We start from the raw sequence: 25,706 nt of genomic DNA on the forward strand, positions 1-25,706 counted from the left end.
ATTCATACTTATTACATGCATGTATCATTTTTTTAGGTAATTTCCAGGTGATTTTGGTGATATAAAATTCATCCACCTGCGTCTGAGGGAACTGTAATGGCCAGTTAATCTAGGTTTCTGGCTGATCTGAAAATGTTCCAAATGTGAGTGTTGGTGAACGTGTGGAGGGTAAAATTAAGAATATGGGTAATAAATTACATGTTCCTAACTATTACACTTTTGTAATAGCTGTGCAAAATGGTGCGGACCTGTCAGTTGTCTTATTTAATTCCCCATGATTAGCTGAATTGGAATATATATTATGGCAGTTGTGAGTGAAATTATGAAGTTTTGCTATATAACTAGTTTTTGCCAAAAATGTCACATGAAAACATGTGGGGATTGTAAATGTAACTGCCATATGTCTGCTCCAGACCCTTAAAACATCCCGTAGAGAGGTGGGCTAGAGTTGGGAGTAGAGAGAAGGGTGACTGTCCAGTCCTACTTGCAAGAACTCTTGCAGAGTACTCCCCAAAGATTGTAAACTTGCTGGTGTTATTGCTGCTATATAAGGGGGAATGCACTATAAGGAAGGGACAGAGCTGCTGAAATTCATCAGTGGGAGAGCTGTTGAAACTGACCAACTGACAGGTTCAAGCAAACAGCAGAGGAGATTACTGAGAGTGCATATGGGTTGAGCTGTCTATTTCTAGCAAGGCCTAAAAGCTGAATGGGTCCCATGGTGGAGAGCGGAAGGACATCCTTGAGAGTGGAGTGATCAGGCCCCTGCCCTATCTTTTCCGAGGGTCCTGACATGCAGCTGACTGTCCTGAACTTTAAACAGAGATTTCCAACGTAAGTAGACTTGAGCCTTTTGTAACCAAGAGTTGGGGGAATCTGCTGCCCCTTTAGAGCGGGCGGGGGCAGGGAGACGGCAAAACTGTTTAGATCCTTAACCTATTTAACTCAAAATATTAATTTAATTAATTTCCTTTGGCAGAACACTACAGGGTGATTTTTGTTAAAATTCAAAATGAACAAAGCTCACTTCCCAGTGTGTGCTGAAAAACTATAGCCTATAATTTAAGTGGGTAACCCTTTTTGTCCTGTTAACCCATACTTCTTTAAGGAAGATGGCTGTCTTTGTTCTTACATCAGTTTAATCTTTTTGTCCAACTTTCCTCAACGCCAGCCTTTCAGTGGAGGGGGGGGGGTTCTAAAATCCAAAATTCTTCAATCATCCTAGACTTCCCCAACCAAGACCAAATTAAGGGGCGGCAGGGGGTCTAAAAACACACAGCTAAATCACCCTGCCTTTATTTTAAACCAAAAGTGTGGGTGAAATCATAATTGCCATATGCATTTGTCCAAATTTGAAAAACCAAACTGCTAGCATTTTAAGCGCACAGGAAAATCGAAATTGCACAGCACTACATCGGTAAATTGTGTTCACTGACCATTGCAAATTTTTTCTTGAAGTGAAATTTGTAGAAAGAAAAGAATTGTGATTTGTGTTCTTTTCAACTCACTTGTGTGATTTATTTATAGTGAGATAGGTTTATTGTGTTGTGTCACTGATAAAGTGGTGTTTGAAATTTCGGTGCGAGTTTTGTAACATCTAATTCAAGTAAATAAAACTATTATCTCAATAACCAGAACATTCGTTCAATATTGCATCACCTCGGGGAAACAGATGGAAAGTGTGAAAACACTTTGTGACTAATCGATTTCTCGGGCACCGGTGGTCTTGGGATAAATATAGGTTTGTAAACCATCAATCAGCCCCACACCCATAGTACACCAGAAGAGATCCAAACAGATTGCAAACACAAGCAAATTATAAACCTTCCTGTCCAATTTTGGTAACGTGGACGGAACGGCAGGCCTATCTCCGGAAGGACGTGGATCGTTGGTACGTCGCAACAATAGCAAAAATACAATTATTACCCAGATACACTAACCTGTATCTTAATGGACCACAAACGACCAAAAAACAGCCGTGAACAAAGAAAATTCTGGCAACTCAGAGAAACCTGCCAGTTAACAGGGATAAGATGTCAGCTCTATTCGCTAGTTCTAGTAAACCGTTTGTCGTTGTACCAGCTCTTAATAACCTGCTTCTTCATGGAGCTCAGACTGCCATGAAAGAACTGTAAACATGAAGATACAGGTTAGTAAGAACTGTTAGAATGATAAACTGTTTACTGGTGGAGAGAGCTGGCATGGTATCCCTGTTGACTGGCAGATTTCTTTGAGTTGCCAGAATTGTCTTTGTTCACGGCTGTTTCATGGCCGTTTGTGCTCCATTAAGATACAGTGGGAGTAGTCATCAGTACATTTCTCTCTCACTTGAATAGTACATAAAGCTGACAAATTATTCCACCTGGCTTGCTGGTTTCTTGCATTGCTAGAATGTGTCATAGGAAGATAAACTCTATAGAAGACAGTACAAAATGGGCCTGATGAAGGCACACACAGCCCTGAAACGTGTAGTGATTATGGGAGTAACTCAAAGAGTATCCATCGTGGTGTAATAGTCTCTGTTTACATTTGTATTTACGCACTCATTTGCATTCTGAAAATTATTGATTTTGATTTTGGAGGAGGTTGAAAATACTACGTAAATGATTTTGGATTTTGATTGTAAAGGAATGATATTCTTTGAGGAATTCGTGTTCTTGATTTTTTTTGTGCAAATATCTGTAGATTACAGAATTTATTGGAGTTCATTCATAAATGTTTGGAGGAAGTCATTCCCCACAAAAGTGACTGGACACCTCCTCGAATTTTCGTTGAGTTTAGTGTTTTTATTTGTATTCTCTGAGGCCAGGAACTGAACACAACATAGTTGTTCAAAGGGTCAAAGTGATGGATACAATGTCAGTAGTGTCCCCACTATTCTACTTATTAGAGCCCCAGAGAGGCCAATCTCTGCACCCAGTGTGACACGGGAGAGCCCCAGAGAGGCCAATCTCTGCACCCAGTGTGACACGGGAGAGCCCCAGAGAGGCCAATCTCTGCACCCAGTGTGACACGGGAGAGCCCCAGAGAGGCCAATCTCTACACCCATTGTGAGACAGGACAGCCCCAGAGAGGCAAATCTCTGCACCCAGTGCAACATGCGAGGGCCCCAGAGAGCCCAATCTCTGCCCCCAGTGTGACATGGGAGAACCCCAGAGAGGCCAATCTCTACACCCATTGCGACACGGGAGAGCCCCAGAGAGGCCAATCTCTACACCCATTGTGACACGGGGGAGCCCCAGAGAGGCCAATCTCTACACCCATTGTGACACGGGACAGCCCAAGAGAGGCCAATCTCTGCACCCAGTGTGACACGGGAGAGCCCCAGAGAGGCCAATCTCTACACCCATTGTGACACGGGAGAGCCCCAGAGAGGCCAATCTCTACACCCATTGTGACACAGGACAGCCCCAGAGAGGCCAATCTCTGCACCCAGTGTGACACAGGAGAGCCCCAGAGAGGCCAATCTCTACACCCATTGTGACACAGGACAGCCCCAGAGAGGCCAATCTCTGCACCCAGTGTGACACGGGAGAGCCCCAGAGAGGCCAATCTCTACACCCATTGTGACACAGGACAGCCCCAGAGAGGCCAATCTCTGCACCCAGTGTGACACGGGAGAGCCCCAGAGAGGCCAAACTCTGAAGCCAGTGTGACATGGGAGATACCCAGAGACACCAAACTCTGCACCCAGTGCAACATGCGAGGGCCCCAGAGAGCCCAATCTCTGCCCCCAGTGTGACATGGGAGAACCCCAGAGAGGCCATACCCTGCACCCAATGTGACCTGTCAGAGACCCAAAGAGGCCAATCTCTGCATCCAGTGTGACACTGGAGAGCCCCAGAGAGGCGATACACTGCACCCAGTGTGACACGGGAGAGCCCCAAAGAGGCCATACTCTGCACCCAGTGTGACATGGGAGAGCCCGGAGAGGCCATACTCTGCACCCAGTGTGACATGAGAAGCCCCAGAGATGCCAATCTCTGCTCCCAGTGTGACATGGGAGAGCCCAGAGAGGCCAATCTCTGCTCCCAGTGTGACATGTCAGAGCCCAAGAGAGGCCAAACTCTGAACCAAGTGTGACATGGGAGAGCCCCAGAGAAGCCAATCTCTGCACCCAGTGTGACACGTTAGAGCCCCAAAGAGGGCAAACTCTGCACCCAGTGTGGCATGTCAGAACACCAAAGAGGCCAATCTCTGCACCCAGTGTGACATGTCAGAGCCCCAAAGGTGCCAATCTCTGCACCCAGTGTGACATGTCAGAGCCCCAAAGAGGCCAATCTCTGCACCCAGTGTGACATTCGAGGGCCCCAGAGAAGCCATACTCTGCACCCAGTGTGACATGTCAGAGCCCCAAAGAGGCCAATCTCTGCAGCCAGTGTGACATGGGAGAGCCCCAGAGGGCTCGAACTCTGCACCCAGTGTAACATGCAAGGGCCCCAGAGAGCCCAATGTCTGCCCCCAGTGTGACATGGGAGAACCCCAGAGAGGCCATAATCTGCACCCAGTGTGACATGGGGGAGACCCAGAGAGGCCATACCCTGCACCCAGTATGACATGTCAGAGCCCCAGAGAGGCCAAACTCTGCACCCAGTGTGACACGGGAGAGCCCCAGAGAGGACAATCTCTGCACCGAGTGTGACATGTCAGAGCCCCAAAGAGGCCAATCTCTGCAGCCAGTGTGATATGTCAGAGCCCCAGAGAGGCCAAACTCTGCACCCAGTGTGACATGCGAGGGCCCCAGAGAGGCCATACTCTGCGCCCATTGTGACACGGGAGAGCCCCAGAGAGGCCATACCCTGCACCCAGTGTAACATGTCAGAGCCCCAAAGAGGCCAATATCTGCACCCAGTGTGACATGGGAGAGCCTCAGAGAGCCCAAACTCTTCACCCAGTGTAACATGCGAGGGCCGCAGAGAGCCCAATCTCTGCCCCCAGTGTGACATGGGAGAGCCCAGGAGAGGCCATACCCTGCACCCAGTGTGACATGTCAGAGCCCCAGAGAGGCCAAACTCTGCACCCAGTGTGACACGGGAGAGCCCCAGAGAGGCCAATCTCTGCGCCCAGTGTGACATGTCAGAGCCTCAAAGAGGCCAATCTCTGCAGCCAGTGTTACATGGGAGAACACCAGAGAGGTCATACCCTGCACCCAGTGTGACACGGGAGAACCCCAGAGAGGCCATATTCTGCACCCAGTGTGACATGGGAGAGACCCAGAGAGGCCAAACTCCTAAGCAAGTGTGACATGGCAGAGCCCCAGAGAGGCCAAACTCTGAAGCAAGTGTGACATGGCAGAGCCCCAGAGAGGCACACTCTGAAGCCAGTGTGACATGGAAGAACCCAGGGAGGCCGAACTCTGAAGCCAGTGTGACATCAGAGAGCCCCAGAGAGGCCAAACTCTTAAGCCAGTGTTACATGGGAGATACACCGAGAGGCCAAACTCTGAAGTCAGTTTGACATCGCAGAGGCCCAGAGAGACCAAACTCTGAAGCAAGTGTGACATCGCAGAGCCCCAGAGAGGCAAACTCTGAAGCCAGTATGACAGGGGAGAGACCCAGAGAGGCCAAACTCTGAAGCAAGTGTGACATGGGAGAGCAACAGAGAGGCTAAACTCTGAAGCCAGTGTGACATGGGAGAGACCCAGAGGGGCCAAACTCTGCAGCCACTGTGACATGGGAGAGACCCAGAGAGGCCAAACTCTGAAGCAAGTGTGACATGGCAGAGCCCCAGAGAGGCAAACTCTGAAGCCAGTGTGACATGGGAGAACCCAGGGAGGCCGAACTCTGAAGCCAGTGTGACATCAGAGAGCCCCAGAGAGGCCAAACTCTGAAGCCAGTGTTACATGGGAGATACACAGAGAGGCCAAACTCTGAAGTCAGTTTGACATCGCAGAGCCCCAGAGAGACCAAACTCTGAAGCAAGTGTGACATCGCAGAGCCCCAGAGAGGCAAACTCTGAAGCAAGTGTGACATGGGAGAGGCCCAGAGAAGCCAACTCTGCAGCCAGTGTGACATGGGAGATACCCAGAGAGGCCAAACTATGAAGTCAGTGTGACATCGCAGAGCCCCAGAGAGGCCAAACTCTGAAGCCGGTGTGACATGGCAGAGCCCCAGAGAGGCCAAACTCTTGCTCGCTGCGCCATAGGGAACCAGGCTGCACCTCACTGAGGAGGTCCAACAAGGCCGAAACATGTCTGGGGTTGCTTGGTTTTCTGTGCAGAGGGGACCTGGCCTAGCAGTTCGGGCTGGGCTGCTACCATTGGTGGCGGCAGCTGACTGATTTGCACATGGCTGGACCCCTTTTGCAATGGCGCAGACGGGCTAAAAAACGGTGGTGTGGAAGGTTGGCCCAGAGCAATTCCCAGTGCTTCAGATTCATTCGAAACCTTCCACCCATCACTTTTGTGGTCACAGTCTGAAGAAAGTGTGACATCGCAGATCCCCAGAGAGGCCAAACTGTGAAGCCTGTGTGACATGGGAGAGCTCCAGAGAGGCCGAACTCTTAAGCGGGTGTGACATGGGAGAGCCCCAGAGAGGCCAAACTCTGAAGCAAGTGTGACATCGCAGATCCCCAGAGAGGCCAAACTCTGAAGCCTGTGTGACATGGGAGAGCCCCAGAGAGGCCAAACTCTCAAGCCGGTGTGACATTGGAGAGCCCCTGAGAGGCCAAACTCTCAAGCCGGTATGACATGGGAGAGCTCCAGAGAGGCCAAACTCTGAAGCAAGTGTGACATCGCAGATCCCCAGAGAGGCCAAACTCTGAAGCCTGTGTGACATGGGAGAGCCCCAGAGAGGCCAAACTCTAGCCAGTGTGACATGGGAGAGCCCCAGAGAGGCCAAACTCTGAAGCCGGTGTGACATGGGAGAGCTCTAGAGAGGCGAATCTCTGCACCCAGTGTGATATGGGAGAGCACCAGAGGGCCCAAACTCTGCACCCAGTGTAACATACGAGGGCCCCAGACAGGCCATACTGTGCACCCATTGTAACAAGGGAGAGCCCCAGAGAAGCCATACTCTTCACCCAGTGTGACATGGTAGAGCTCCAGAGAGGCCATGCTCTGCACCAATTTTGACATGTCAGAGCCCCAGAGAGGCCAATCTCTGCACCCAGTGTGAGATGCATTGAAAGAGAGCGCGCGCGGGAGAGATGGAGATGCTACTGAGTGAGGGGAAGGGGGGCGAGCGGAAAAGAGAGAGTGGGGGCTGGGAAACGAGGAAGGAGAGAGAGAGGTGTGTTTGGGGTAGCGACAGAGAGAGGGAGTATAAAGCAAGAGACTGGATGCTGAAAGCTCATTATTGGGTCCCCGACTTCTTTTTGACAGTGTTTCAATTTCACACTTAATTTGCCGAGAGAAGGGGCGTGAGACAGGGGGGAGCTCCGCCCCCCTCTCTCATCTTCCAGAGATGTGGAAGGGTGGGGGAGGGGCTCTGACACCTCCCGTGACTGGGGGAGGCTATTAGCGCGCGCAGCCAGCGGAATAAGTTTGATTAAAATGATACCAGACAGACTTAATTTGCTGTGATGTGTTTGGTTCTGGTGTCTGACTGCGCCGTGTCAGCTTCTCAACACCCGTAACGTCTGCGCCCTCCACCACCCCAACCTTCTGGGGAGTGGGGGGAGGGGGCTGCCAGCATTGCCATCCACTGGGCATCCTTTTCAGATAGCAGGTAGAAAGGGAGTGCCTTTTTCAAAATAATACACTGCACTATGTTTGCACATAAAAATCTTCTAGTTGAAAACGTCTTATAACAATGTGAGATAAATAAACAACAGTCCTCCGTGAAGTTTGGGTGAAAATAAACATTCACCGTCTTTCTGCAGGGGTGTACTGGCCTATAGGGAACCCTGGAGATTTCCCCATGGGCCTCTACACACTGGGCAGTGGTGGACTGGCCTATAGGGAACTCTGGAGATTCCCTCCAGGGAACTCTGGAGATTTCCTGCTAGGCCTTTGCACACTGGGCAGGGGTGGACTGGCCTCCAGGGAACTCTGGCCATTTCCTGGTGGGCCTCTGCACCCTGGGCAGGGGTGGACTGGCCTCCAGGGAACTCTGGCCATTTCCTGGTGGGCCTCTGCACCCTGGGCAGGGGTGGACTGGCCTACAGGGAACTCTGGAGATTTCCTGCTAGGCCTTTGCACACTGGGCAGGGGTGGACTGGCCTACAGGGAACTCTGGCCATTTCCTGGTGGGCCTCTGCACCCTGGGCAGGTGAGGACTGGCCTACAGGGAACTCTGGAGATTTCCCAGTAGGCCTCTACACATTGGGCCGGGGTGGAATGGCCTACAGGGAACTCAAGTTAACAAGGGGGTCCTGGGAGTCCCTCTGCCAGACATTAATCCTGGTTACGAGAGACTTACCCAGAGTCTTTAGCTCACTATCTTTCACAGAGAAGAAATATCCCAAACATATCAGTCTTTGTCCTGCCCTGGGGCAGTCCAGCACCGAAATGCTAGGCAATTTTCCTCTGAACAAGAGTACCTTCGGTGGCGGCAGCTGATGACTGATTTGCACATGGCTGGTCCCCCTTTGCAATGGCGCAGACGGGCTAAGAAACGGTGGTGTGGAAGGTTGCCCAGAGCAATGCCAGTGGTTTGGATTCATTCAAAACCTCCACTCATCACTTTTGTGGTCTACAGGGAACTCTGGCCATTTCCTGGTGGGCCTCTTCATCCTGGGTAGGAGTGGACTGGCCTACACGGAACTCTGGAGAGTACCCGGTGGGCCTGTACACACTGGGCAGTGGTGGACTGGCCTACAGGGAACTCGAAAGATTTCCCCCAGGCCTCTGCACGCTTCTCAGAAGGGGGTCAAATGTCCTGTACACATGTATAGAGCCAACATGCGTGTGCATTGCATGGCCACTAGAGCCAAGGAAAGGCAGTGGAACGTAGGCACTAATTCTGGCCTAAAGAGATCAAGGGGGCATCCCATATACAAAAAAATGTAATTGGTTTCTTATATCACGCTTCATGCTGCTCTCCAGCCTTTAAACGCGGGACCAGATTTTGAACCTGTGCTGCTTAACGTTGTCTTGCATGCATGAACATCACATGGCGCCTGAGCTACCCTCCCAGCTCCAATATGTAGGGTGACCAGACGTCCCAGTATTTTACCCTTTGCCCCGGCGTCCCGAGATTTTTTTTAACTTTTAAAACCCCATCCTGGGATATGAGGGATGGCTGGCTAATGTCCCGGCTTTTGTTGGTAATCCTTGAATACATACTGCAATTGGGCAGGGCACAGCTCTTCATAATTGTGTTTGATTGTGTTTCACACCCTCCCCCTTCATCCTTGGCTTCTATCCTCCAATCAGCTTTTAATAAACACGTACTTTCTGTGGAAAGGGCCGCCGACATAGAAGTAGTACTGCAGTTTCATTGAAGTCCTATGACTATTTTAGTCCTTCTTTTGTGTTTATGTCCATGGAAACTGTAGTCCTACTTCTATGTCTGTGGCCCCTACTGTTTTTTATCTTAACAATCTGGTCACCCTACTTATATGGAAAGTCCCATATGTTATGTTATGTTATTTTGCATTTATATAGCGCCTTATGTACCATTGGTATGGTCTGAAGGCGTTGGTAGGTTGGACGCTCTTGGGAACCGGAGTTCAAGTCAGTAGAGAGAGTGGAGAGAGTCAAAGGTGCGTGTGAGCACCGGATATGTGTGCAGCTGGTGTGGCATTCGTGTAATAGCTGCTTCTTAGGTGTAGGTGTGGTGGTTGAGAGATCAGTAGTATGTGTTCGTTCTGGCAGGATTTATCCAGACCGAATGTGGTTGCGTTAGGCCTGAGGAGAACGCCTGTCTGGGGGGTGTGTAACCAGCAGTGTTTACATAGAGTGATGGGGAGTGAGTGGGAGATGTTGATATGAGAACAGTTATACCAAATGGTGGCATAGTATCGCTGTGTTCTAGTTGAATGGTGGTGTAAAGAAGAGAGTAAGCGTTGTGATGTGATATTATATAAACGTTTACGTATCAGGCACCCACCCTTGAAGTCTTTCAGAGCCAATGAGCGTAACGACCATTGTTGACTACAGCTGCACTGCTGTTCACACTGATGCCCAGGGGTAATATGGAGGGGGAGGAGGGGTAGTACCAGTTACAGAGCAAATATTCATGGCATTGCTATTTTTCTAGGCAGTGACATGAGTTTACAGGAGCCCATTATTCCCAGAGCAAACTGTGGCTGCCCCCACCTGTTGCCCTCCAAACTGTGTCACTTCAATATTGTTTCTGTGTTTCTTCTTAATTGAGATCCTGAGGCAGAGCACCCCATAGCTGTGCTCCCCAAGAAGAGGCGACCAGGCCAGGTAATGCGAGTTAGACTCAACTTTCACTGTCACACCAGCATAGCAGCAGGTACTGCGTCACTCAGGTTTATTATTCCTTCAAGGCCGGCCAAAGCCCCCAGATGATGATTTATTGATATTGATATTGATATTGATATTTTATTTCTATCGCGCTCGTACGCAAGTGTTTCAGAGCGTGAAAGATTTGAAAAAATTCGGCCGCAGAGGAGACTCCGAAGCTGAGGCGTTTGTACTGATACAACCCATGGTGGGTTGTGCAGGTCCTGATGTAGCGCCAATCTGTGTGTAGCTCCAGCTGATGGTACCTGGACTACAGGTCTATTTTGGAAAATACTCTCGCCCCTTGTAACTCTCACACCACATCATCCAGGGTAGGTGTGATATGTCTCTTGCACTTGATTGCCTCATATCTACACAGATTCGGATGGATCTGAGTTGCTTTGGTTTGACAGCCACAACAATGGGGGACACCCGTGGGGTGGAGCCCTCCACTCTTTCTATGATGTCCATGTTTACCAGGTTTTGTAGCTCCTTTTCCACCTGTTGTCTCATGTGAAACAGTATTCGCCGATGCTTCAGTGCTGTTGGGCGCACAGTCTCATCAATGTGCAGTTTAATGGGTTTGCCCTTTAGTTTCTGGACACCTTGGAATACTCTGGCAAACCTCTCCAGAGTCTCATTGATGTCTTCGGTGTATACTGTGAGGGCAAAGTGAACAATGCCCAGGGCCTCCGCTGCTGCGCAGCTTAGCAGGGAGTGCGTGCTAATGTCTGTGACAAAGAATTTCACTCTGATTTCTTTACTCTTGTGGGCAACTTTGGTCATAAACACACCTCGGAGGGGCAGTGTTTGAGTCCTCCATATGAAAATATCTTGGCACATGCTTTCATTAGTGTTGGGGGCCTTGTTAGTGCCTCATAGTGGCGGTTCACCAGCATGCACACAGATGCACCGGTGTCCACAAGCACAGGTGTCATTGTTCCACTTACGGCCACCATGCACATAGGTTGTCTCCTGCTCTTTTTGAGGGAGTCAATAGTCGAGATAAAGAAAATCTCTTCCTCCTCTTCCTCTTCTTCTGCCAGATCCAGGCTTGGCATCTCTTGTTCCATTACTGCCACCTGCCCTTGTCGCTGCAGCGTATCACTGGGTGTTCTACTGGGCCCTCTGGGAATGGTGATTGGAGTGTGGGCTTTGTACATCCTAGCGAACTGTCCAGCTGCTCCACAAGGTCCACACACTCTCCCCTTTGCTGGGCATTCCCCTGCGTGTGGGAGGTCGTAGCCCCACTTGGGGCATGGCTGCGGTGTCTCAGACTTCTTTGGGGGCCATCTAGGTCTCGATGGGCCAGCATTTGGCGATCGCCCTATCGCACATGTGTCCTCCACTTTTAGGGGTCTGATCGCAGCATCCATTTTGGTGGCTATCTGCCAGTTCATATGACCTCCCCATCTGTAGAATGAGAGCCAGCATTAGTCCAGGCTCACGGAGGACCTGTCGGCACAGTTTTCCTGAGCTGCACCCCTGTATCAGCTAGTTACGTAACATACCGTCCTCATTCCCCCAACTGGATGTGCTCACCAGGTGACGAAGACGGCCGTAGAACTGATCGAGAGAATCCTCTTCTCTCTTCTTCTCACTACACATGACAAACCACTCAAAGTCCTGGTTTGCCAGTGGCATAAAGTGTTCCTTAAGGCAATCCTTACCAGCCTGGTATGAGTCATCGGCAGGAGCTTTGGCTTGGTGGTCTGTCTCACCAGTTGCTTTGAAGAACATGTCAAGCTTCTCGATCCAGAGCTGCCACTTTGGCCCCCAGCTTTGAGGTATTACCTGAGGTGTCGAATTCAGGCACTGCACTAGGGCCCGTGTATGTTGTTGACGGGGTACTATCTTAGCTTGCTGGGCCCCTGCACCGTCTTGGTCTGCATCTCCTGCTTCACTCATGGTGGCAGACCGCACAGGCACCTTCTACATGGGTGAAGGCCGCAATCTGCTTCCTTAGGCGCACTTCCATGCTGACAACACCACACATGTACCTTCTTGTTCTCGAAGGCTGCGGTTTGCACTTGTAGACCACCTCAGAATGTTATATGAGGTTCTCGGGAAGGCACAGTCTGCTGTGCGATGGAGCAATAGGAGAAAAATGGTCCCAGAGAGAAATTAATTAAAAACAAAAAATAATAATTTAATTTTGTTGAAATAAAGGGCCCTTCTCGCCCAGTTGTGGCCCCTGTGGCCTTCCTGCTATGTTTTATCCCTTGTAGGCTCCAACAAGTGCCCTCACAACGCATGAGCACTCCACACATGGAGCCGCTACTGTAGGGATCCAAAATGGTGGTGGTTGTATTCTCTGCTTCTGCCTGAACATGCTCTCAGCCCTTGTCAGCAATGAAAAGGGTCGGTTCTGCCACTTCTAAGCTGGCACTTTTCAGTACACATTTTCAGTAATGCGTACCTGCACACTCTTAAAAGGCGCCCCCTTTTTTTAAAGTAATGCAAACATTTCTGTTGACTCTAACTATGTATACCACTAAAGAGTGCAATATTTCAGACCCCTTTAATTCCTTCACACTGGAATCCTCACAAATCCCTGGTACTCACTTCACTCTTTTCTGTGTGATGAAGATTTTTAATGAATGTCACTTATTTCATTCAAATCCTGTTTCTTTGCCATTTATTCAACCTTAATGCTTAACTCACTATCAGCAAAAGTTAGAACTATCTGTTCTGTTACTTTTGAAGTATGCATTTAAAACGTGTTTTTACTTCGTTCTACATCACAACACATAATTTGTATGTGTGGCTAAATAATGCATTTGCACATGTTCTGGAAATTAATGATTGCACTTTGTGTTCCTGATTGTTCGATAATTTGCATTAGAAACCCTTTTGATTGAACTTATTGCTTAATCATGTACTCGGGTATTCACACAGTCATTAATTTGACGAGTCTCAACCCGGTCTTGACAATTTTGAAAGCTGCTTTTGTTCAAGGTGCCTGGCTCCTGTTTCATGCAAGGGCTTAACTCGTGCTAGTTTCATTGTGTAGATGCATGTGTGTGCATGTGCTATGTGCCGAGACACCGAAGCATTTCTTCTTTATGCCTCTTGCATTGAAGATAATGAATTCTCTATTTCATGCCAGGTGCCCTCTGCCTTCCTGCAATGCAGAGAGGTTTTGGGTGGCACTGGTGGGATGTTGGAGCATTTTCACTGTCTGCACCAGGATTCAGGCCAACCTTGTTATGCCCCCGGATGTATTTGTATGCCCTGTGAGGAACATAGATTCAGTGAATGAGGAGTGGTCTGTTGGGAGTGCTCTCCTTTAAGCTGCCCTCCTCTACCTCCTCTCCTTCCTTTCCCATTCCCGATTGTCTGACTGCCATTCAGGCATGGTGCACTGCTAATGATCTCTTCCTTAATGCTAGTAAGACTGAAGTCCTTCTCATTGCAACTCCTGCCGCTTCCTTCCCCCAATCTCTGGCCGCCCTCCTTGGCCCCCCTCCCTTCACCCTCTTGTGAGGCAAAAAACCTCAGAGTCATCTTCGACTCCTCTCTCTCCTTCTCACCTCATATCGAGGTCCTTGTCAAGAAGGCCCAATTTCAGCTGCACCTCCTCAGAGGCATTCTCCCCTTCCTCATCTTCCCCCTGAAACTCAATGTGTCCAGAGCTCTGGTCCTCACCAGGCTCGACTAGCGCAACATTGTCTTCCTCAATCTGCCACTTTCCTCCCCCTGGCCTCTTCAACTAATCCAGAATTGGACTGCAAGACTAATCCTTGGCCGCCTCAAGCCCAGGGACTGCATCTCTCCAGCCCTAAAATCTCTCGACTGGCTCCCGGTTGCTGCAAGGATCAGGTTCAAGCACCTCTGCATCATCCACAAGGCTTTCTGGGGCCTGGGACCCGCTAGATACAACTTTCCCTCCCTAAATATCTCCCTGCTAGAGTCCTTCCGCCCTCTAGCTCTAACTCTCCGCAGATCAAACGTTTCTCCAAGCAGAAAGTGGGGGGTAGATCTCTTTCCTCAAAAGGAGCCACCCTCTGGAATGACTGACGCTCTCACACTTGAGCCAGACCTGCTTAAGTTCCGGAAGCTTCTCAAGACGTTCCACTTCTCCTCCTCCTTCTCCACCCCCAACCCCTGCTAATGCATTCTTGCTGCTACGACTGGCTTTCTGGTCCCTTCTGAGTCTTACAGGGGCCAGGGCTTCCTCCTACCAGTCTTCTGCAGTACCCCATTACCAGCACTGGCCTTCGGGCACCTTTCCCTGACTAGCCTGCTGAGCCTAGTCCACCCTTGTTCCTGGCACGTTTGACCCTTACCCCTATCTCCCTGTGCACTTTCCCTCCATGGGCTCCCATAGCACGTACCCTGCCTCAGCCTTGGGACCTCCCCCCCTGTGCTTTGTTTACTGAATTTGCACACTCTGAATGTCACAAGGACTAGTATGACAATTTCTTTTTGTTTATCCTCCCCTATTCCCCTTCCCCCTTTAGTCTTGTGGCACCTGGAAACACGTTCTGCTACATAGGCGCCATACAAATGTCCAAGAAATAAAATTAAAATAAAATTAAAATCCTAGTGTGACACAGTTCCTGCACCAGACAGTGAGTCAGGATACAGGGAATGTGAAAGGGGAGTGTGCTGGCGCTCCTGGTTCATGCTTATCCAGTAGGGGTGAGCCACCCCTAATTCTTCATTATTCTTGTATCCTGTTGTTATATTGTAAAGCGCTTTGGATTAAAGCGCTATATAAACCTAATAAATACAAATACACATCACTCGTGCTGTGATGTCCACAGCAGTGCAATGTGCAAGCCTAGGGTATGAATGGGGCACTTGTGCATAGTGCACTGCACAGGTATTTGCACCATCTGTGGTGAAGAGGGCCTATATCGTCGTCAGCAGGGCAGTGGATGAAAGCACCCTTGCAGCAAGGCTTTCGGTCCCCACTCGACACTTGATATGATGTGATATGATTTGGTATTTATAACGCGCCAGTACACAAGGGTTTCTAGGCGCCAAAACCCTTCAACACTAACTATGGACACAAAACGAGCATTCAAAGCCTTGACAGCTCTCACCCTGCTTCTTGCTCTTCTCTTCTCCTCATGCTCAGCATCTTGACAGCAGCGCAAAGCTCTATACAAGCAATCAACATAACATACCATACCATTAAACAGTGTCTTGCCTGCCCTAAATCTAGACTGGTCCATCCTCAAAGGATCAGAGCAAAGATTCTCATAGGGATGTTACAGTAACATCTTGTAGCTCCGTATAGGGCAGGGCTACTCAAATGACCCCAGTAAATATACACCTGACCGTGGACTGAGTTATCAAAGAAAGGGGGGGGGGCTGTGAGGAATTCGATCATCTGCATGGTGGGTGTGCCCTCGGCTGGGCTTTTTACATATTTGAAATGAACTAGAATGATGGTAGGTCCACCTCTGGAAAATGTGTGGGAATAATCCACACACATTTTCCTATGCTCACCGCACAACATACACGTAGACCCATGTACTCTGGGTGAACACAGCCTACATGCGCAGTCCTATCCCCCTCCCCCGGTCATATTTAGTTGGGGATATGACAGGAGGAGTACATGATACATCTCCAGAAGGGGGAGGCCCAGCCTTCCTCCTGCCATGGCCAGCCTAATGAACTAACAAAAGCTCCATGGATCCTCCCTTCCTTTTGTTGGGCCCTGCTGCGTGTGGCAGCGATTCGCATACTAATCAGAAAGCAATTCAAACATGCCCACATGGGGCCTGGGTACAGAAGCTAACAAAGGAGAAAGGAAAGCCCAACAACTTTTCATGTTGAACTGTGTCAACCTGATGCCACTTCCCACCATCATTATAGATTGACAGTGAAATGTCATGTCTGGGACTGCATGTTTACAGAAGTCATCCCTGCAGAGGGACCGCATTCATAAGGTACAAGTATGTGGTTTGGCGGAGCCAGAAAGTCTGTTCTCGGCGCAGCTTCAAGGGAGACCTGCTGCTTTAATCAGGAACCACAGAGAGCTCCATTAACCAGAGGGAACCTTTGATCCACAACTGACAGGAAGATGGGTGGGACTTAGTATTACATGTTTTCATCCCTTTACCTTTTCTGTTGCAAAGCACTCTGGTTATGACCTCATGTATACAGGAGAGTGTTGGTGGGTACCCAGGATTGGTTCAATAAGGTAGACTTAGCCTACACCAATCACTGTGGCCCAATTGGCTTTAAAAGAAGGCCAAGCCCCTCTTTTGGCAGATCATCTGAAGGCTTCACCAGAAGCAGAAGGAAAAACTAATCATTGGACCCAGGATGAAGCTACAGTCCGCCTTATAGCTTCAGCCAGTGAAGGAAGGTCAGGACCTCCAAGAGAGAAGAACGATCCCTCCCCTAAACATCTCCCAGGGAACAGAGGGAGATACTGGACTCAGAGGACCTGTCCAGCAGCTCCAGAATTGGTACCCAGCCTGCACACAGTGTCCCTGCTAGGTTCTGCAGCAAGCCTCCTGGGTGGGAAGTGCCAGAGAGTCTCTGAACCCTAAACCAAGGACAAGGCCGTTGCCTGCAACACACTCCTCAGCTTTGGGCCGTCCACCTTAAAGGACAACACAAGCCCAGTGAAGAAGCTAGGAGAAGTGCCTCGACAAGCATCTACCGATGTCCGCCTTAAAGGACATTTTCCAGCCAGTCGAGCCCCTTGAGCTGCAACCGACTGTACTGCTGACTGCTGTTATGCCGCAGTCTCTAAAGCCATCCGAGATGCCTCGACCAGTGCTTCAGAACCGTCGGCCAGCACAGATACAATGAACCCTGAGCCAGCCTGTAGGCGTCTGTCCAACCTCACTCGCTGAACTGCCTTCTGCCTGATACCGCAGCTGTCTCCCATCTTGAACTTTGTCGCAGCAACTGCAAAGCACCCTGAGACCAACTCGACCCTGTTGATCACCAAGAATTTCTACAGCACAAGGTACATTGTGGTTCTGTCCCCCTGGTCCTCCCCCAAAGGCCCCTACAGACATTCTACGACCCATTGCTCCTTTTGTGCTGAAACCATGTATCCTTGAACTGCTGCCATTAATTACTATAATGACTATCCTCCTGTCAGTATCCAGAGTGCATCCCTTTTCCTTCTCGAAAGTGTCCTCTGCATTCCTTTATAGGGTGGGCTGTATTTTGTAGTGTTGCTAGAACTGTTTGTTGAGATAATAATAAAGTATATATTTTTATACAACCTTGAGTGGACAATCCCATTTATCATAGGGTAATAATTGTATTTTCGCTGTGTTGCAATTAACCAACGATCCACGACCTTATGAAGATAAGCCTGCCGTTCCGTCCCCGTTACTAACATTGGACAAGGAGGTTTATCATTTGCTTGTGTTTCCAATATGTTCCGGTCCCTTCTGGTGTACTAGAGGTGTGGGGCCGATTGATGTTTTAGAAAACGATATTCACCCTTGGAGCACTACTGGTGCCCCGGAAGTGGATTTGTCACAGGGGCAAAGAGCTCCTACTAGCGCCCACTGTGTACCTGAGTTGAGCGCCACTGCAGAGATCGGTTTTTTGCCGTGCAATACACATCTTGCATCCCCGCAGGGGCAGTATGCATATTTGCGCACTAACGGGGCCGACTCAGCCGTTCATCCTTTAAAAGGCGCATCCATGGCTAGCCTCAAGTTAACTGAGGAAACCCTTGGCCAACATTACGAACAAGCCCTGAGCATCCCGTGCTGACCACCGAGAAACCACAGATAATCATGTGTGCTGTCAACGATGATAAAGAGGACAATTACACTTCTGTAAGAGGTGTGTGCTATGAAAAGGATGATTTCTAGGCACTATATGTTCCAGTGTAGCACTTTCACCCGCCCCTATGCCTGCTCAGCAATCCACCTTGAGTTGAGACATAGTAGATCGTAGGTTTGGAGTGGGGGGATTGGTGGAGGGTTCGGCGGTCTGCCAAGCACATTTTCAATTGTGGGAAGAGGTAGTTCATTTTTAGTTTTGGCAATTAGGTGGTGCTTAAGCGCAATCTAGAGCCAAAACTATTGCATTAGAGTAGAACTAGGGGGAAATGGCATATGAGGAGGGACCACAAGCTTGTAGGTGTTCTTTGGTTATTTACCCACCCACTGACTGCCCATGGCTGTGCTAATCCCTATGACCAGAAAAGTGATGGGTGGAAGGTTTGAATTAATCTGAACCACTGGCACTGCTCTGGGCAACCTTCCACACCACCGTTTTTTAGCCCGTCTGCGCCATTGCAAGTGTAGTTGCCATGCGGGAGGATAGCTCAGGGGCAACGTGCTCACCTTGGAAACAAGATTACATGGAGCAACACAGTTTCAATCTCCGGTTCCGCGCTTAGAAATCTCTGGGCATTAAGTGCGTTATAAATAACATATCATGCCAGCATTCGCTAATTCATAGTCCAACACGCAGCACTGCCTATCTGAAACCTAACACCGACTAAAGATTGTCACAGTACTAGTCATCACTGACAAAGTAACTGCTATTTTCCCGCAATGTAATGTACAGTTTATCCTGCAATGCTCTGACTGCAGTCTACCAAATCTCCATACACCCCACAGTGCCTCGAGGCCATAGCAATGAAAGTTAGACACTTTATAAATGTCACACACCATTGCATACATTCCAATACAGGAACATTTTTGCAGGATAAGAACTGCTCCCACACCTCAGATACTGTCTGTATAAAAGTAACTTAGGTGTTTTAAGGGCACTGCTCTTCAGTCACTGCTGAAATTAAGAAACCGCAGGCCCTACATGTTTGTACCATAGACAACTGACCTGCCCCACTGTGATGCCTGGCTCATGTGCCCCTGGCTGCATCTAGTTCAATGTATTATGCAGGCACGCCTGACTGTAACTATGCATAACATCTTCCTGTGCCTTTGGGCGTCAGGTGACTGGTTCTCCATAGCGCCCTGACGTCTAAGGGTGTGTGCACGCTTTACAAATGAATAAATACATTGACCCTGCTGTGGGGTGCTTTTACCTACTAACATTTCAGAACAAGGGGTTAAAGCGACACTGAATATGCACTCTCACAGCACAAGCGTGTTGTAAGAATGCTAAAACAGACTTTGCCCGGGACCACATATAACCCTACTCCTCACAGGCCCTGCCACCAGAACATTCCAGGGGTCTCTGGACATAACATCTGCCCCCACCCCCTGCACTATATATCCCTGGGTAGCGAGTGGAATTCCCACACAACTGGTTTTGACACACAGATCCCCCCACAGACACAATGAGCCCCTATAGCATTCCCCACGCATGTTGATCACCACACAGATCCCCGCACACACAAATAGCCCCTATAGCATTCCCCACGCATGCTGATCGCCACACACATAATTAGCCCCTATAGCACTCCCCATGCATGCTGATCGCCACACACACAGTTAGCCCCTATAGCACTCCCCACGCATGATGATCGCCACACACACAATTAGCCCCTATAGCATTCCCCCCGCATGTTGATCGCCACACAGATCCCCGCACACACAATTAGCCCCTATAGCATTCCACACGCATGCTGATCGCCACACACAGATCACACCACTTGCAGATCTCAACAGCCACTGATCTACCTGCACACTACTCCCCACATACACACACACACACACACACACACACACACACATATCCACAAACGGACACCACCACACCCAGATCTCAACAGCCACTGATCTGCATGCATGCCACTACCTCGCACTCAGGACCCCACCCTGCCACCCCCCACACACACACATCTCCACACACTGACACCTCCACACCCAGATCTCAACACACACTGCTTCTGCTGTACACTCAGGTCTCATCACTTGACCGTCGTCCCCCATAAGGTGTTCGACACTGGGTCTTTCCCAAAAATCTATGTGTTTTGATACGAGGAGGTTTAAAACCACAGGCAACACAAAAATAGCCTAACAGTGTGAACTTGGTATGTGTACTTTTTATATTGTTATATGTTTCTTCATGTTTATGCAGTCTGCTTCAGAGTTTGTGAACAACGCCTTTGTCCTTGGGCATCCCCCTAAAACTGCATACTTTGTATCCTATTGGCGTGTTACTTTGGCGTCCCTGTTTGAAAATCTCCTTTGTCCTGAAGAAGGCTGGGCTACTTTCCAAGTCTGCGGCCAGTTGCAGCCGAAACGCGACTCAGCAATATTCACGAACATTATGCTTAGCTTAGACATGTTGTGCCCTGTTCTTCATGTGATTCATATGACCAATTAAGCATGTGTAGCTTATATCTTGATACAACCAAGTGCATGGAATTGACATTGATCTGCTTATCTATGACAGCCTTGGGATGCAGGAGTTGATATACTATAGGGTTATACACTTTTACTCTCTTTTTTGTTGCTGTGTTGCTTTTCACTCTGTGGTTTGGTGTCTTTTGAAGTTGCCTAGAATTAATTCCTTCTTGCAAGGTGTTGGGACACGTCAGTCGGGTGTGCACGGGGAAGTTTCCTTTCTTCTCGTTCTTGCCTTGTCTTTCTGTTCGCCACATATTCTTGGGTATGACGTCATAGGTGTGTTTATTGTTCGGTTGCTCATTTGCATGGGCACGTGAGTGATCTCTAGTTTGTGATTGGTTCAACTTTTAACACATTGATTCTATTAAAAAGACATAGATTTTCCTATTTTTGTGTGATCCTAATGCCAAGGACGAGTATGCTCGTCCTTTTTGCATAGACTTGCATAATAGCCTGGCTCTTATGGGGTTAACTAGTGCCTTCTTTCTTTTGATTTTTATTCAAGTCAAAATCTAAACACCTCAATGCTGAGGACTCCAGCTTTCCCCCCGCGTGCTGCTTTTACACTTTCAAGGTGTGTGCATGAGGGAAGCGTGCACTCGGTATATTTTCATGCACGGGCCACAGTGAAGCTAACGTACGGCACGTGCAATCCATGCACACATTCAAGCTGAACAAACGTTGTGTAAAGTGGTCTCTTTGCAAGTTCTGAAATATGAGAACGGCTGCGATGGGATGGTTTATAAACTGGGCAACCTCCTATTGGTTGTGAGGGCCGGCGTTGCATTTGTCAGAGAAAAGATGTGAATCCGAAAACCACCCAATACGTGTGGGGTGCATCGCCTGTGCCCCGTCATTGCTTCTAAAGAAACGGCCTGGCTCTCATATCTGCCACGGAGTGTACAGCGCAACAGAAGCGAGCACCCAAACCAGGGGTGCTGCTTTCTTACTCACATAGGACTGGCCGGTTCACCTCAAGAAATCAGGCCAGGCTGTTCCGCGACCCCCCTGCAAGGAGGGGGCGAGGCTTTACAGGCTGGGTCTGGGCCGTGGGAATTCAGGAACGCAAATAATGGGGGTTTTCACAGCACACTCTCTCTGTAGCACGGAGTGAGTGGGGTCACATATCCACACCCGCGCGCGGCTCTCCACTCACACAGAAAGACACATACACGTGTGCATTTACACGCCCATCCCTGCATTTACACACACGCACAGTAACCTTCCCGCGTGCACGTGCATTTACACAGTCTTCGGGTACTAGTACACACACTAACACACACGCACGCTCCCAAACTGAATTCCACTGACTCAACATGTACCCACAACTCACGGCAAATGTGGATCTGTGCAGGTGGACCCTCTAAAAAACGCACATTCACAACCCCACACATCTACAAGTACACCCCCCCACCCCCACACACACACTAACACATATAAATATCCCAGAAGTGCTTCTCGTGGGAGTTTGCGGAGTAGTGCAGTCTGCTAAGACGCCCCCCGCCACCCCCCGCAGGGCGTCTGTTTTCACCGCCCCATGAACTCGAGAGGCGACTCCAGTGACCGCTGCACCTGGCTGCCCCCCTCCCCCGCCCCTTTTGGGATCCAGGCCTGCATCAAACCCTGCCTTTCTGACCACATCCAAAAATAGGTACCCCATAATAACGACTGCCCTAATATCGACCTTCATTTAAATACATTGCATTCGGAGTCAAGATACCATCCACCTCTTCATGTAATTGCTAATTAATGGAAAATATTGATCACTCCAAATTGTTCCTTTGATTCTTCGCTGGGGCGGGAGGGGGATCCACCAGTTCAGCAACCCCATTCTACCCATCCCGTCCTCGCCCTCTTCCTCTCACCTCTCTGCCCCTCTCTCTCTCTGCCATTCTCACTTTCCCTGTCCCTCTGTAACTCTCTCGGCCTCCCTCCCTCGCTCTCTCTCTGACCCTTTCTCTGTCTCTCTGTTATTTTCTCTGCCTTTCTCTCTTCCCTCTCTCGCTGTCCCTCTATCTCTCTGCCTTTCTCTCTTTCCCTGTCCCTCTGTAACTCTCTCGGCCTCCCTCCCTCGCTCTCTCTCTGACCCTTTCTCTGCCTCTCTGTTCTTCTCTCTGGCTTTCTTTCTTTCTTTCCCTCTCTGCCTCCCCCTCTGTAACTCTCTGCCTTTCTCCATTTCTCTCTTCCCCATCTCTGCCCCTTTGTCTCTTTCTCTGCCTCTCTGTCCCTCTCCCTGTCTTTCTTTCTTTCTTTCTTTCTTTCTTTCTTTCTTTCTTTCTTTCTTTCTTTCTTTCTTTCTTTCTTTCTTTCTTTCTTTCTTTCTTTCTTTCTTTCTTTCCCTCTCCGCCTCCCCCTCTGTAACTCTCTGCCTCCCTCCATTTCTCTCTTCCCCATCTCTGCCCCTTTGTCTCTTTCTCTGCCTCTCTGTCCCTCTCTCTGTCTTTCTCTCTTCCCTCTCTCGCTGTCCCTCTGTCTCTCTGCCTTTCTCTCTTTCCCTGTCCCTCTGTAACTCTCTCTGCCTCCCTCCCTCTCTGACCATTTCTCTGCCTCTCAGTCCCTCTCTCTGGCTTTCTTTCTTTCTTTCCCTCTCTGCCTCTCCCTCTGTAACTCTCTCTGCCTCCCTCCATTTCTTCTTCCCCTATCTCTGCCCCTCTGTCCCTTTCTCTGCCTCTCAGTCCCTCTCTCTGGCTTTCTTTGTTTCTTTCCCTCTCTGCCTCTCCCTCTGTAACTCTCTCTGCCTCCCTCCATTTCTCTCTTCCCATCTCTGCCCCTTTGTCTCTTTCTCTGCATCTCTCTCTCTCTCTCTCTCTCTCTCTCTCTCTGCCTTACTCTCTTTCCCTGTCCCTCGGTAATTCTCTCTGCCTTCATCCCTCGCTCTCTCTCTGACCCTTTCTCTGCCTCTCTTTCCCTCTCTCTGCCTTTCTCTCTTTCCCTCTCTGCCTCTCCCTCTGGAACTCTCTCTGCCTCGATCCATTTCTCTCTCCTCCTATTTCTGCCCCTTTGTGCTCGACTTCGGTGCACTTTGCTTTTCACTTCCTCCACCTGCTTCTGTCACACTAGGTCTTCAGTTTGACCCCCCTAGACCCTAGCGCCCCACCCTTCTGTCACTCTCATCAGTGCCAGGCCACCCAATCACAAGCAGACTTCCCCCCTCCCTGCACCCCAACACTTTAGACATCTTTGACATTCAAAACTTAAACAACATGCATTAGAAATGTAGACTGTGACTTACGGGTTGGGGTTCCAGTTCCAGAGGGAGGTCTGTCTGCCTCTGTCTCTCCCCCACACCTCAGAGCTCTCAGTCTAGCTCAGAAAGAGAGGCCCCCGTGGGCGTCTCACTCCACTCACACACCAAGAAGGGAGTGCGCAGCAAGCGGGGGTCACGGCCGCTGTGGAAAGGGGGGTTCCCTCCAGTACCTTCCCTTGGGTTCCCCCACGGCCTAGAGGGCAATTACAGAAAAAAACACAGGGCTAGATATGCCTAGCACACGCCCACCCAGAAGAAGAGTGCAATTCTAACATCCATCCACCCACCCATTCATCCACCCAGCCAACCATTCTCCACCCATCCACCCATTCATCCATCCATCCACTTATACATCCACCCATTCACCCATCTCCCTCCCCCACACACAAATATATGTTACAGGTCCGGCACGAGGGTCTCAGTGGTTATGGTTACGGTGAAGTGTGTGTGTCTGAAAATCAAGCCTGACACACACACAAACACACACACAGGTGAGAGGAAACCACCTGCTCAGGTTGTTGCCCCCAGGGCGGGTGTGCTCCTCTGTCTGGGGGCATGGGTAGATAGCTCAACGGATAAATATATCTGCGGCCTGCTGGCGACATCTCTAAATGCGGATAAAAGGAGTACCACAGCAGACCGGTATTGCTGCACAGAGACAGCACTTCAAAGCTGAAAGCCTTTTGCCAGGAAGCGTTAATCGGTTATTGCGGTGCCCCTGGAGGGGTAAGAGCCCCCCCCCCACCCCACCCCCCGCCCCAAGAGCTATGGTCTCATTCCCATATTGCTTAGCTAACGCTATACGGATTTAACACACATTTCGGCTGCATTGCCGCAAACACTAACATCACCTGTCCAGGACAGCAGAAGTAGTGCACAGGTGCCAACAGGGAGGCCTACCACCTGAGCCGGAGGGGGGGGGGGGGGGGGGGGTGTCCTTCGGCACTCATCCCCAAAATGCAGTGATGTTGGTGTGCCATGTGCTCAGAGCGCCAGGATGGATGATATGGGGGTCCGTTGGGGCACAATACACCCCTCGCCCCAAAGCAAGTCAATTAGCAAATTATTTTCTCAAATGCTGGCATGGATATGCCCCCTGCCCTCTAGGTGTCTCCATAAGAGTGGAACGGGCATCTTGGCATAACACGATATGTTGTTTATAGTCGCTAAGGAAAGCCTCTGTCGTCACTTTTTGTTTCATTTTGGTCACTTTTCAACTTGCATTTATATACATGCATCGCTGGTCCGGGTGTGAGTCCCCCACCTTGTGGGCCGTCTCTCTCCGATTACCTCACATTTGACAGATCCTGTCTCCCGCGCGCATTACCCATGAGCCTGTGCAGGGCCACGGAGGGGGTGGGGGGCTTGCCTTGTGACGTCATCTGCGCACCCAGGCCCTATGGAATGCCCACGCCGAAAGGATTAAAAAAGGATGGGGAGGGGCTTCAAAATATTCTTTTAAAAGTTCAGAATGAAGTAAAACTACACCACAGCCCGCCCGTCTGCTCTCTTAATAACACACACAGCCGTGCACACCAAGGATTGTGTGGCCAGGCATAGCGCATCCGTGCACGGACCACTCGCACACACAGTAACACTGTTCATTATTATAACGATAATGCTATCAATTATGACACCTCTAAGTAAAAGGCCAATGCACACACTGAATTCACAATTAAAATAATAATCTTCCTACAGACATGACTGAAAACGCACCATGTACCAAACACACATGCAGGCCAATAAATACGGGCGTATGCAGCTACAGAGCCAGCATTGTTAGCCACATGGTATGTTAGTGCCATAGCATTGCATTGAATAACGAAACTCAGCCTAGCACAACGTA

The 25,706-nt window shown here is 49.6% G+C and overlaps 1 protein-coding gene across 3 annotated transcripts in view; it reads right to left on the reverse strand.

Annotated features, from left to right (window-relative positions):
* The window catches only part of BLACAT1 (BLACAT1 overlapping LEMD1 locus), a 199,711-nt gene that overhangs the window by 164,616 nt on the left and 9,389 nt on the right, over window positions 1-25,706 (reverse strand). For 2 of the 3 annotated variants that reach the window (XR_011282880.1, XM_069633149.1), the window contains exon 2: window positions 23,846-24,053. The exons of the other annotated variant lie outside the window; for it this stretch is intronic. The gene's annotated coding sequence lies outside the window, so the exon portion shown is untranslated. The remainder of the gene's footprint in view (window positions 1-23,845; window positions 24,054-25,706) is intronic. 3 annotated transcript variants of the gene reach the window in all.

Source organism: Ambystoma mexicanum, chromosome 13, assembly GCF_040938575.1.
Source record: "Ambystoma mexicanum isolate Mex_15411 chromosome 13, UKY_AmexF1_1, whole genome shotgun sequence".
In the NCBI taxonomy this organism is placed as follows: Eukaryota; Metazoa; Chordata; class Amphibia; order Caudata; family Ambystomatidae; genus Ambystoma; species Ambystoma mexicanum.